Below are 13447 nucleotides of genomic sequence, written 5' to 3'. Positions count from 1 at the left end.
TATGACAGATGTATGACTGAAGTTCACATTGTTAGCTTGGTCTTGGACTAAGAACTAGATTGATCAAGGCTGGAAAGCGATGGAACAAAAGACTAAATTACTATTTTGTTTTCTTCTTTTTGGAAGACCATAAAGTAGGAATTCCTTGAATATTGTTGAAAAAAGACAGTTGCTTTGAACTACTTAGAAAAAAAATTAAGGAAGACATTTCCAAATGGCCAACATGCAAAGTTCAATGCAGTAACGATTAGTGAAAATAAAAGGATTGCTAGACAACCATGAATTTTAAGATGCAACACATGCCTTTATTGCTGAAGCAGGAAATATTGTCTTTGGATTTAGAAGTGGGTAGTGACTTCTCAAGTGTAGAAAATTTGGTCTGTGATACTGTAGTATTATGCTTTCTGGGAAGGAAGAAAAGCCAAGAAAGGAAAGAATAATAGTACATTGATCAACCATTTATCACAACAGTAACTAAATCTGCTGTCACCAGATATATCACACAGCCACTTGATTAAACTCTTGTAATTTTCTGGGACAGATGCAAGAGTTTAGCTCTCATCAGCAACTGTGGACAAAGGCAGAGAAGGAAAGCATTAGAACCATAAGAGCTTCCAGCTGAAAACTCTCAATTTGTTTCTCAGAGGAGGGTGTTCCACGTTGTTCTCTGTATTAATAGCACAAATTGCTGTCTCCTTGTGTGTTTTAAGTCACAAATACAACACAGTAGAGGCAATTTTGGGTTCAATCAGCCCTATTCAGTTATAGAATCAGCTGGGAGACAGGACAGGTGTTTTTTTATTTAAAAATAAAGGAGAGGGTGGGGAGCTGTAGGTGGGGGAGAATTCTAGGAGGGTGACAGCATTGTGCAATGCAATCTGAAGTGACGACAGTGATGGGAGAAGTATCCTCTTTCAGTACTAGAGACACAGGAGGAGAAGGATTTAATGCAATATAGCCCACACAGAGTGACCAGTTATCTTTGTTTTCCTGTTAAATGTTGAAGAATGAAAGTGTGCGCTGATGGGGGAGCCTTGGGATGTAATAGTGAGTCCCTCCTACCTTTGGAGAAATGTGGCTCACCTGATAAGCGGGCAAAAAATTCCTTAGAATACAGCCAAGTGAGTAGTTCTTGAAGCTGAAAGGCAAACTGAGGCATGGCTGGCCTGGGACCACCCATGCTAGCTGGAGCTGCTACCATCAGCCACTGCAGGGCAGCCTTTATGGCATGGGAGCTGTGACATTAAAGCCAAGTGCCTTTCCCATGTATCTACTGGTGGGTGTTCGAAGTCCACCTGTGGCTCAGTAAATGAAGATGGAATGTTTTTCAGAGTATTTGATTGTGCCCAGAGGTAATGTCTAGCAGAGAAGCCGCTGTATCTCCATTTGCAACTAATTGTAATGAAGCTTTGTCCTCACAGCACCTTCCAGTTCTGACCTGATAAATCCTGTAACACTTTTATGAAAAGAGGTTAGAGGGATTTATCTTTTTAAAAACAAGTATTTATTGTCACTATACTTAAAATATTAGATTTGAAGCAATATAAACTCTCTCAAAACATACTCAGTCCAGAAGCGTCCTTTTTGTAGGTAGCCTGAACTAAAACTGTTCAAGTGGTTTTCTTCCCCCTGCTTTGAAGAAATACTTGAGCTCTGTTGCATGGTGCCTCAAGGTTAAATTGTTTGGCCTAATCTGGCCAATTTCAAACTTGATTTTGAACAGGGAATATGCTACTAGAAATTTCTTATGCATCATGTGAGAAAGCAGTTAAGAAAGCATTACTGGTTTTTCATCAAAGTGAGTTTACTAGGAAATTATCAGCTTTGTTCTCTTCATCCTATGTGAGCCTTTATGTATTGTGTTGTACAAAAGAATTGCATAACTCAACCAGAAAAGTAAATATCTTACTTCTGGATCAATGCCTACAAAGTAATATGCCCCCAATTTTTAAAATTTTACTCTTATAAATTTGGTTTTAATTAACAGGATTTCCCCTACCAGAGCAATAGTGGGCACTGCTTATAGTGCCTATATGTCATCAGATCAAGTCTTTAATCTGACAAAACTCTGTATACTATTATATTAATTATCTAAATGTCCAGCATAGTTAAGTAGAATTGAAATAGATATATTGGGATTTTTAGTCTTTCATATCTTCAAGACTTTACTACATAACAATACACAACACAGGAACACTTTTGCTTTGGCCTCTCTGTTAGACCCGTGTATGCTCATCAAGTATCTATTAAGCCAAATTTGCTTTGCTTTATTTGAACAGCTGCTGTGTGATAAAATTCATTACGCTTGGTTGAATTTTCCTATAGCTAAATGTATTGTTTAGAGACTTACTCTGTATAGAGAAAAGGGCTTGATTTAACTCTTCAGGGTGGAAATATTATGTTCCCATCTGTGACTGGTCACAGTTCCTGAAAACATGAATGAAAAGATAAATATGTAATTTTTCATATGGCTGTATCCATGGAAATAAAATCTCGTAGCAATAAGTCTTTATATTTATAAGCCGTGACTTCCTACTAATAGGTTTGATCCAATGGCTGCTATAACCAATAATAAGATTTCAATGAACTTGCAATGGGTTTTTTGGGGCCAAAAATACCAGTAGATCAGGATATGTTGAGGGTAGGTAGAAGCCACAGTCTATTTGTTCATCAAGTTTTAGTTCCTTTTAAATAAAATGAGATATATTTCTTGAAATTATATTACATTTGCAGATTATGACGGTCCTTTTTCCTTAAATTATGAAAAGTCAGATCTACGTTGGGTTTGAATGGAAACATCTTCTGCTTTGAAATGTTGAATTTATTAACTTTTTTGTAAAGGACTACCTTTCCATATGGATGGAGTGTGTGTGTGGTGTCTAACAACTGATCTCCAGCAGTTGACAGCATCTCCTCATGCTTGTTTCCACTGGTACCTAATTCAATTAAACAAAGTGTATAAATGATGGCAAATGGCAAAAGGAAATATGAAACAAAGTACATTTTGAAATGGATTCTTAGGCTTATAGTTTTAAAAGATCACACTCTCCCCCGGCTACTTTATTTACTATAAAATGTGGTTTCTGTTGACAAATGAGTCGTGAATCTGACTAGTTTAGACTGAAACATTTTTAAGCTAGGCTCTTAAGCCAGAGGAATTAAAAATATAGGCCCCACTTTTTTTTTACTTAAAGAATCTTTCCAGAGTAAGAACTAGCTGGATCAAACCAAAAGGACTGCAGCCCATTTCTTTTCTGCTGCCAGGGTGACTGTCCAAATACTGTGGAAGGATGTGAAGTATTTTGAGGTGGGTGCTTTAGAAACTGCTGCTCCTTGGATGAAATCCTTGCCTCATGGAGACTGAACATGGGAACAGGAAACCGAGCATAGTCTTCAGTTCTGAATGTGTGCGACTTTGGGGCTATTGGATGAAAAGGGTCAGGGATGATCCACGTCCTCTCTACTTCATTTTTGTGGCTGGTCCTATGAAGGTTTGCTTCAGTGAACTGTTTTCATTCCCTCTGATACTGAAACTGGGGGGCGAGGGGAGGTGGGAAAGAGGGTAGGAACTGTTTAAAAACCATTAGCTGCATTTTTAAAAATCTTAAGACATTTTAAAATGTTTCATTTTGGAGACTGAACATACTTTGTGCTGTTCAAATAAGGTATTTTTAGGTCTCAAGACAAGTAAGGCTTCACTTGGTGGCAAGCTGATGGAATAATGGGTTTTGTGTGCTTTCTATATAAGAATAACCACACATCATTTGCCACTTTTATCTGTGCTTCAAAGGAAATTTGCATGGGCACCTTCTGTACTTGCAGACCATCTTATAGATCTGAAAATGACAGAATTCAGCTGGCTGTTGTCCTTGAAATGCATGCTGTTGAACTGTATCAAAAGGCATCAACTCTGAGTTTGCTTTGTTCAAAATGACTGGCCTTGCTGCGAGCACCCTGACTTGGGATAGTCAGACTCACATAGTTTTTTGCAGTTTCTGCTTAGGGAAAAGAAAAAGGTTGGTTAAAAATAGCTTTCTGTGGGTTATGAAACTTTACTCACTCTTGTCTGTACTTTGCTAAATCTCATCTCCAATCATCCTTTTGTGTTCTTCTCAGTCAGTTTGTGGGGTGCCTGCACTCTAGATACCACAGTGACTGCAGACTAATACTTCAAATTGGCTTAATTTTACATCCCCTAAGTCAGCTTTAATCATTCTTTCTTTGCTTTCTGGTGCAGATCAGAGCAGCCACTGCATTTGCACTTAGAAGCATACAGTTACCCCCAGATTAGGTAAATCAGTGCTGATGGTATGAAATGCTACATATTACACATATATATATATGTAATTAGGCATACATATATACCAACATATATAGGTATATGAAGTAAATGTGACACTTAGTTTTGTTAAAGATTTGTACAGCACTGAAGGTCGCTGTCCTCATCAACTATAGACATAGTGATCTTGGGGGAAAGTATCCCCTTCCCGCCCCCCCCCCCCCCCCCCCCCCCAAAAAAAAAAAAAAAAACAAACCAAACAAAACAAACAACCCAAACTGGAGACTATTAGTAAGGCTACTAAGGTTGAAAAATACCTTAATCTGTTATGAAATATAATGGTGTCCTGGTTTCAGCTGGGGTAGAGTTCAATTTCTTCGTAGTAGCTAGTATGGGACTATGGTTTGGATTTTTGCTGGAAACAGTGGCGATAATGTGGAGATGTTTTAGTTGTTGCTAAGTAGCACTTACCCTGGTCAAGGACTTTTTCAGCTCCCCATGCTCTGCCGGGTGCACAAGAAGCTGGGAGGGGACACAGCCAGGACAGCTGACCCAAACTGACGAACAGGATATTCCATACCATATGACGTCATGTTCAGTATATAAAGCTGGGGGAAGAAGAAGGAAGGGGGGACGTTTGGAGTGATGGCGGTTGTCTTCCCAAGTAACTGTTACGCGTGATGGAGCCCTGCTTTCCTGGAGATGGCTGAACATCTGCCTGCCCATGGGAAGTAGTGAATGAATTCCTTGTTTTGCTTTGCTTCTGCGCGCAGCTTTTCCTTTACCTATTAAACTGTCTTTATCTCAACCCATGAGGTGCCTCCCTTTTACTCTTCTGATTCTCTCCCCCATCTCACCAGGCGGGAGTGAGCGAGTGGCTGCGTGGTGCTTGGTTGTTGACTGGGGCTAAACCATGACAAACGGACAGTTTCACAGAAATGCAGAATAAATCAGGTTGGAAGGAATCCTTAATAATTCAGGTTGGTGGTCATGTGGTACAAACACCTGCTTAAAGCAGGTCTGGCTAGGTGAGGTTGCTCAGGATTTTGTCCCATTGGGTCTTGAACACTTCCAAAGATAGACATTTTCACAACCTCTTCAAGATTTCTCATCTTCCAGCTTGCATTTCTTGCCTGTCATCTTACAACTCTGTACCTCTGAGAAGTCTGGTGCACTTTCCTGTATCCTCCAGTCAGCCGTTTGTCCAGTTATCTGGACCTGCTGGCCACACTCTCTCTAACACAGCCCATGTGCTTGGCTGCCTTTGCTTATAAGGACACACACTTTCACTGTTACAGGAAAGTGCCATCTAGGTGAAGGAGCTGTCCATTGATGTTAATTGTAAAGAAATTGAACGGGAGACAATTAACCTATACGTAAGTGATCTTATACTATTTGTAAAGCTGATTGATACTGTAGCAGTGTGTATGCTAGACCTGTGCTGATGTGATCTATTGAATTCAAATGTGATTTTTGACCTTCCAGCAAAATTCACTGAAACACTGTACAAAATGTCACATTGCTTATGTTCTTCTCCATTCTGCTCATGCAGAATGTGTATATACATACCTTGCAAAAAGGCATTGTTCTCTATGTCTGAAATGAGGGCTATCAGTGAAAAATATTACAGCTAAGATAGGTCAGATTTTTAAATAATGAATTGATAAAGGGGTAAACAAGTAAGACACTTTGAAAACTATTTTTTATCTAATTTCTAATGCTATTTGTTTCTTTTGTAATCAGATGAGTGCTGAATCAGGACACTTACAAGCCCTCAAGACGTGAGAAGTGGCCAGTCTCCTCAGCTCTTGCATCAGACAAAACCTAATGTAAGACTGCTAATGGGGATAACGTTATCTTTTAGGTTTATTTAAAAGTTAAGGAGAGACTAGTGTGTTTGTTTGGCTTAGTGTTTTGGTTTTCAGGCTTATTTGTTTTGAGGGCTTTTTTGCTTGCTTTTTTCCAAAGGCACAAAATGTAATCAAGTACCTTGGTTATCTAAGTGTTCCTTGTAAATCTCTCTACCTGTAATTTTCTAATGCACAGTTGTGGGGTACTTTTCCATCATGTGAACTATGTAGCTTTTCCTTTTGTAAATGCCCAGTGGTTGCATCCATAGGCTTCTACACCTCTCTGCTGGCTAAAAAAAGCTGACCTGTTTAAAACTTTCCAGTTCACGTTTTATGCACACATTCAATTCCTTATTTATGATCTCTGCTATGGTAATAAATCCTTACTGGTCTTCATAAGAAGAGTTAAAATTCCTTCACATCTTAATAAATGAATGAATATCAGAGGATCAAGCTTTAAACTAAGTGACTACTCTGCCATTCATGTTTTATTTAAAGTAAAAATTTGACTCTAATTTTTCTCAAATGTTTCACAATTCTTCCACTGAGCTAATACCATTTCTAGTTTGTCAGTGTTGACTAGTTTTTGAATGCTTTGGCAAATACTGTAATCTCAAGTCTTGGAGGATATGCAAAAAACCCAAACTAGATTCTATATAAGCTTTAGTTTGCCCTCTAGGAAAAAAAAAATGCATAAACATGATCATCTATGTACTCTAGTAAGCATAAACACTGAGTCAAGGTACTGTAATTCTGGCACAGAGTTTAAGGAGAAAATGCAAATATTTTGGCATAGGATTGTACATCACTTCAAAGGATAATGAAAGTGAGTTAAGAAGGTTTTGGTTACAAATTTGCTGGTTGAAATCTTTATAGCATATTACACTGGATTGCATTCAAGAAAGGTTTCTGGGATGGGAGTCACCCTAACAACTGCTAGAAGAGAAATCAGCTCAGTCTTAGTCGAAGACTTTCTCATTAGATTGCAAGAAAGAAATAGGTCAAAAGCAAAGCATTCTGACTGGTATAAGGAAAAGGAGGACAATTTTTGAGGGTATGAAAGAAACAGCATTCAAAGTTTCTTTGTGGATAGAAGACCTATAAGCTAAAGCATCTAACTGTTCTCTGTTCTACCTCATTACTATTTTGGTGGACTCTTCCACTTTACTAATTAGAAGGTATTTCTGCTGTATTTCTCATTTGAAGATTTCACTGTACATCCCCAAATGTTAAGCTTCAGTTGGAGTTGGGTTTGTGTTTTCTAGTCATGTTATACTTTCTGACTAGCAGCATATCTACTACTTCTTTGCTATTAAGGTTATTTCATGGGATAGAAAAAGGCCAGTGTGCTGGAAGGATGTATTTGGATTCAGGGAATATTTTAGATAATGAAGAAATTAACGACTCTTATATATTCTTAGAACATTTTCTTTAGAACTCTGAAATTATGTACTAAATAGATCCAGATTTCTACACTCTTTAAATGGGATAATCAATAACACTGTTCTAGTTTCTTTTACAGTTGCAGTAATAACTAAAAGGGCTTATAAATTCAGTAATCTGCTTAAGCTGTTTGCAGTGATTTCAAATGAAGGCACACTTAAGTCTCCAAACCCAGTTTATCCCTAATGAAAGCAAATTAGTTTTCCTTACAGAACTCAGGAAGGTGCCCTAAAGAATCTGGAAGTTGGTCTTAGTTTTGACACTTCAATTTCAGTAAATCTTTTTTCACACTGTTTAAAGGTGACCTGCAAAGGTAGAGCATGAGTAGCATAGCCAGGTCAGAGTGGCAATTCTGTATGTCATTAATAGGGACAATGTGCTGGAGGCGGGAAGCAGCTGTGAAGTTGGGAAGTTTGGTTCAGAGGAACAGCCAGAATTTCTCAATAATAATCTAGTTTCTTGTACTCTTGACAATACAGTCTGCTTGCAGCCAGTCGTCTTCCCCACACAGGCAGCCCTAGACTTGTGATTTCAGTGACGGAGCAATGGATTTACAATTAGTTTGTTATTGAAATGATAGGATTTTCTTTTCTGTGTTGCAATGTGATTGCTGACTCTGGTATTCCAGGCCCTAAATGACAGCAAACAGGCTGAGCAACAGACATGAAGATAGATCTTCATAATACGACTTGTATTTTTAGAAACAGAGTGAAGCTTCAGGTCAAGAAATATTTTGCAGTAGTGAGTCCCTAGCCTGGGGCTTAGGTTCAACATATGTTCAACGGGTTCAACATAGTCTTTCCTAGTAGACTTCCTGTGTCACCTTGGGCAATGTAGACTCATATCTCAAAAGGTGTTTAGATACCTAGATCTGATACCAGAGTGAAAAAGGTGCCTCAATGCTGCATGAGATCTGTGCTTCACTACCCCATCAATAGCATAATATTCCTTTCATCTCTGAAGGTGTTGTGGGATTAAATACAGGGAAGATTGAGAGAGATGCTATGGGTGCTACAAGTGTCTCTAAGATTGCAAAGAAGGAAAAAGGCTCTACTTGCAGCCTCCTATTACACAGATTGGTTAAGTGAGTCTCTTCAAATGCTTAATAGATGAATACATACAGAGAGAGAAGAATTCTTTCACTGGCTCATGAGAAACCTGGATACCCCTAATGAATGACCATGATTCTTTAAGTATAAACTGTCTTTAATATGTGAGAACCTTTAATATATGACAACACTTATTCTCATGTGATTCAAAATGATCAAAAGGATCTGAAAATGAGATTTTTGTTTCACTCAGACACCAGTACTGTCAATGTATGATTACACTTCTTAGTTCCAGCGAAACCTTCTGCTGCTGCATGTATTAATAAAATCCATCTGCTAAAGTGAGTTTTACCCTAAGACCTGAAAGTAAGGGTTTATAATAATCAGTGTCCATAATGAGAGCACATTTTTAATGTCCTCAGATGGATAATGTTCTACACATGACAAAATGATTCATTAATAGCTTGCAAAATGCAAGGAAAGATAGCTAGAAAAAGATTTGTAGCTTTCTAGCTGAACAAAACCACTGATGTTCGTAACAGTAATGGTACACTTGACCTCTCTCAACATAGCCTAAAATTTAATTAAGAATCAATTTTGAACTTCACTGCCTGTTGATGGAAAATACAAGGATTTTATCTGAAAACATGCATTGTATTTTCCCTATTCCTCTCACAATCTCTGCAGCAAGGACATGTTAAAAATCTGAAGGAAGACAGAATATTCAAGAGTTCAGATATACCAAAAAGCAGGCTGTTCCTTTCCACCATTCTTTTTTTCTGTAGGCAAAATAGGAACTGGAAAGAAAAAAACATAATAGAAAAATCAAATCTCTGATTTAGTGTTTAAGAGACTTAATAATTTTTTGAAATCCTGGTTTAGCTGAAGTTGTATCAATAACAATGGTAAGATCTGTTCTTAAGTATATATGTTGGGATTGGTTTGGTGTTTTTTGGATTTGTGGTTTTGGGGATTTTTTTGGGTGTGTTAGTTAGGTTGGTGGATTTTTTTTTTGTAAATTAAAAAAAATGCTTTAAGGTAGATACCAAGATTGAAGCTTGTATTTTGCTGGTATAAGGAGGTGATTCTGCACTCCTTTTTCTTGCTTGCTCTTTTGATTCAAGTTTGGTGCATTTTTTTGGTGTTTGTTCTGTTTTGTTTTTTAGGGATAAGGCTGCAGAAAATGGTAGCCTTTCTCATGATGAAAGGTTAGAAGAGTAGAAAAATACTTTCCTTGGAGGGAAGAAAATATTTACACCCAACCCCCCCAAAAAAACCACAACCCACAAACCCAAACAAACTCCATGACCTAAAATGAATGCTATGTAGAATTATGGAAACAGAAGAGAGCGCAATTAATTCTGCTAACACTACCGTTTGTCATCTTTCACTTGATCACTGGAGGTGATATTTTTGGTTCTAGCTAAAATAAGAGAAAAGCATTCTTCTCACTTAAATTAAGAATGGGTGAGGAATTTTATGGCTGAATGCTTCAGATCAGGTCTGTAAACATGATTGAACTGAAGGAGAAAAACACTATTTCTTCTTTAAATTCTCATATCTTTGCTCTCCCTTTCAGAAGTGAATTTTCATGTTCACGTATCTTTTCTTAGATGGGGCTTTGCTCTTCACAGGCAAATAGAATGGCATCAGTCCCTCAGGACTATTTTTCCTCTGACGCTCCTGTGCTAAGTATGCAGATGCTGGAAATGATGCAAAAGAACTAAGACCTATTTGGGTACTTTTGCTTTCTGTGTTGGAAGTGAGCCTTTGTGTGTCAGTGAACAACCTCAAATGAGCAGCCTAGGGAAAACTGGAACTTTTAGATCACTGTAGGAGAGCAACAGGAAAAAAAGTTCTTAATCAAATTTCCTGTATTCAAGAAATAGGTAGGGGACCCCTTCATCTGATTTATCTTGATTGCCTTGTATTCAAGCCTTTCTCCAAATATGAGTATTAGAATTAAACACCTCAAACTCTTAACTGTTCATTTTTGCTGTTGGTTCTATTTTAAAATTTTCTGGTACATAATGGTCTGTTTATTTTTCTGCTGCCTGTCTTGCCAGATAGATGCTGCCTGCAAGTGATACAAATACTACGTGGGACAATCGAAGTCAATATGTCATTGTTGTGGTTTAGCCAGCAACTCGGCCCCACACAGCCACTCACTCACTCCCTCACCGGTGGGACGGGGGAGAGAATCAGAAGGGGAAAGCTCGTGGGTTGAGATAAGAACAGTTTAATAATAAATAAAACAATAACAAAAATGCAGCGGAAAGGAAAACAATGAGAGGTGTGAAAACCCGGGGCAGGGGAGGGAAGGGGAAGGGGAATGAACCACCCAAAAAAATAGCATGCGACGCAGCCGCTCACCACCTGCTGACCTGATGCCACCAGTCCCTGAGCTGCAACTGCCTCCTCCGCGCACCAACTGCCCCCGTTAATATACTGGTCACGGTGTCACATGTATCCACATGGAGCCAGGTGGAGGAAAGGGATAACTGGGTTTACTGGACTCTGGATCCAATGGCCTGGCACATCAGGCCCGCAGGAGTATAAAGCACCAGGGGATACCCGAGGTCAACCCCTAGGGTTTTGGAGTTGGGGATACAGAGAGTCTGAAGCCTGCTGTACTTCAACTGAAAAAGAGATATTGGCAGCATATGAAGGGGTCCGAGCTGCTTCAGAAGTGGTTGGTACTGAAGCACAGCTGCTCCTGGCACCCTGACTGCCAGTGCTGGGCTGGATGTTCAAAGGAAACGTCCCCTCTACACACCATGCAACTGATGCTACATGGAGTAAATGGGTTGCACTGATCACCCAGCGGGCTCGAGTAGGAAACCCCAATCGCCCAGGAATCTTGGAAGTGATTATGGACTGGCCAGAAGGCAAAGACTTTGGAATATCACCAGAGGAGGAGGTGACACATGCTGAAGAAGCCCCACTGTATAACAAACTGCCAGAAGATGAGAAGCAGCATGCCCTGTTCACTGATGGGTCCTGTCGCCTTGTGGGAAAGCACCGGAGATGGAAGGCTGCTGTATGGAGTCCTACACGACAAGTAGCAGAAACTGCTGAAGGAGAAGGTGAATCGAGCCAGTTTGCAAAGGTAAAGGCCATCCAGCTGGCCTTAGACACTGCTGAATGGGAAAAGTGGCCAGTGCTCTGTCTCTATACTGACTCATGGATGGTGGCAAACGCCCTGTGGGGCTGGCTACAGCAATGGAAGCAAAACAACTGCCAGCGTAGAGGCAAACCCATCTGGGCTGCCACATTGTGGCAAGATATTGCTGCCTGGGGAGAGAACCTGGTTGTAAAGGTACGTCGTGTCAATGCTCATGTCCCCAAGAGTCGGGCCACTGAAGAACAGCAAAACAACCAGCAGGTAGATCAGGCTGCCAAGAGTGAAGTGGCTGAGGTGGATCTGGACTGGCAACGTAAGGGTGAACTATTTCTATCTCAGTGGGCCCATGACACCTCAGGCCATCAAGGGAGAGATGCAACATATAGATGGGCTCCTGATCGAGGGGTGGACTTCACCACGGATGCTATTGCGCAGGGTATTCACAAATGTGAAACTTGCGCTGCAATCAAGCAAGTGAAGCAGGTAAAGCCTCTGTGGTATGGGGGACGATGGCTGAAATATAAATATGGGGAGGCCTGGCAAATTGACTATATCACACTCCCACAAACGCACCAAGGCAAGCGCCATGTGCTTACAATGGTAGAAACAATGACTGGCTGGCTGGAAACATATTCTGTCCCCCACGCCACTGCCCGGAACACTATCCTGGGTCTTGAGAAACTAGTCCTGTGGTGACATGGCACCCCAGAGAATTGAGTCAGACAATGGGACTGACTCATTTCTGAAATAACCTCATAGACACCTGGGCCAAAGAGCACAGTATTGAGTGGGTGTATCACATCCCCTATCACACACCAGCCTCTGGGAAAATTGAAAGGTACAATGGACTGTTAAAAACTACACTGAGAGCAATGGGGGGGTGGAACATTCAAACACTGGCATACACATTTAGCAAGGGCCACCTAGTTCGTCAACATGAGGGGATCTGCCAATTGAGCTGGCCCAGAAATCCTACATACTGTGGAAGGGGATAGAGTCCCTGTAGTGCGTGTGGGGGAAAAAAAAAAAAAAAAAAAAGCTGGGCAAAACAGTCTGGATTCTTCCTGCCACCGGCAAAGGCAAACCCATTTGTGGGATTACTTTTGCTCGAGGACCTGCGTGCACTTGGTGGGTGATGGGGGAGGATGGAGAAGTCAGATGTGTGCCTCCAGGGGATTTGATTTTGGGCGAAAACACCCAATGAACTGAATGGCACAATGCGAACTGCTATATAATACTGTGTGTCACCTCTGTGTTGTATCAATGATATCAGAGTACAAACCTCCCAATCAATGGAAGAAACTTTGATGAAACAGGCAAAGTGCAGCAGTGATGGAATAATGACTGACTTGGCATGCAGCAACCCAACACCACACACACCATCTCTCCTGCCCTGAAAGACTGATACGACAGCTGGAGCCCAGAGTCATGGACTGGGTGAACTCAATGGACATTTTAATGGACATTTTGCAGGGAAGGTCCACAGACTAAGGCTATGATGTCTGGTATTATGATAAAGGATGGGAAGGGGAGGGGTGGTGGTTGGTAAGGTTGTATTGGATGGTATGGGACCTGGGCATGGCGTAAATGGTATGGAATAAGGGGTGGAGAATGTGCTGGTTTTGGCTGAGAAGGGGCTAATTTTCTTCACTGTGGGGGATCTGCTACCTTTCCAGCTTCCCATGCTCTGTCATAGGGGCAA

General features: G+C 40.4%; 1 long non-coding RNA gene across 3 annotated transcripts in view; it reads left to right on the top strand.

Annotated features, from left to right (window-relative positions):
• Window positions 1–13447, top strand: part of LOC142061020 (uncharacterized) — a 238252-nt gene that overhangs the window by 178205 nt on the left and 46600 nt on the right. For 2 of the 3 annotated variants that reach the window (XR_012662019.1, XR_012662020.1), the window contains exon 3: window positions 6023–6108. This is a non-coding gene — a long non-coding RNA (uncharacterized LOC142061020). Of the gene's footprint in view, window positions 1–5514; window positions 5656–6022; window positions 6109–13447 lie in introns of those variants that run through there. The other variant, XR_012662021.1, reaches the window with a different exon arrangement.

Source organism: Phalacrocorax aristotelis, chromosome 8 (assembly GCF_949628215.1).
Source record: "Phalacrocorax aristotelis chromosome 8, bGulAri2.1, whole genome shotgun sequence".
Classification (NCBI taxonomy): Eukaryota; Metazoa; Chordata; class Aves; order Suliformes; family Phalacrocoracidae; genus Phalacrocorax; species Phalacrocorax aristotelis.
The sequence above is the reverse complement of the archived record's forward strand: the minus strand, read 5'-3'. Positions and strand labels throughout refer to the sequence as shown.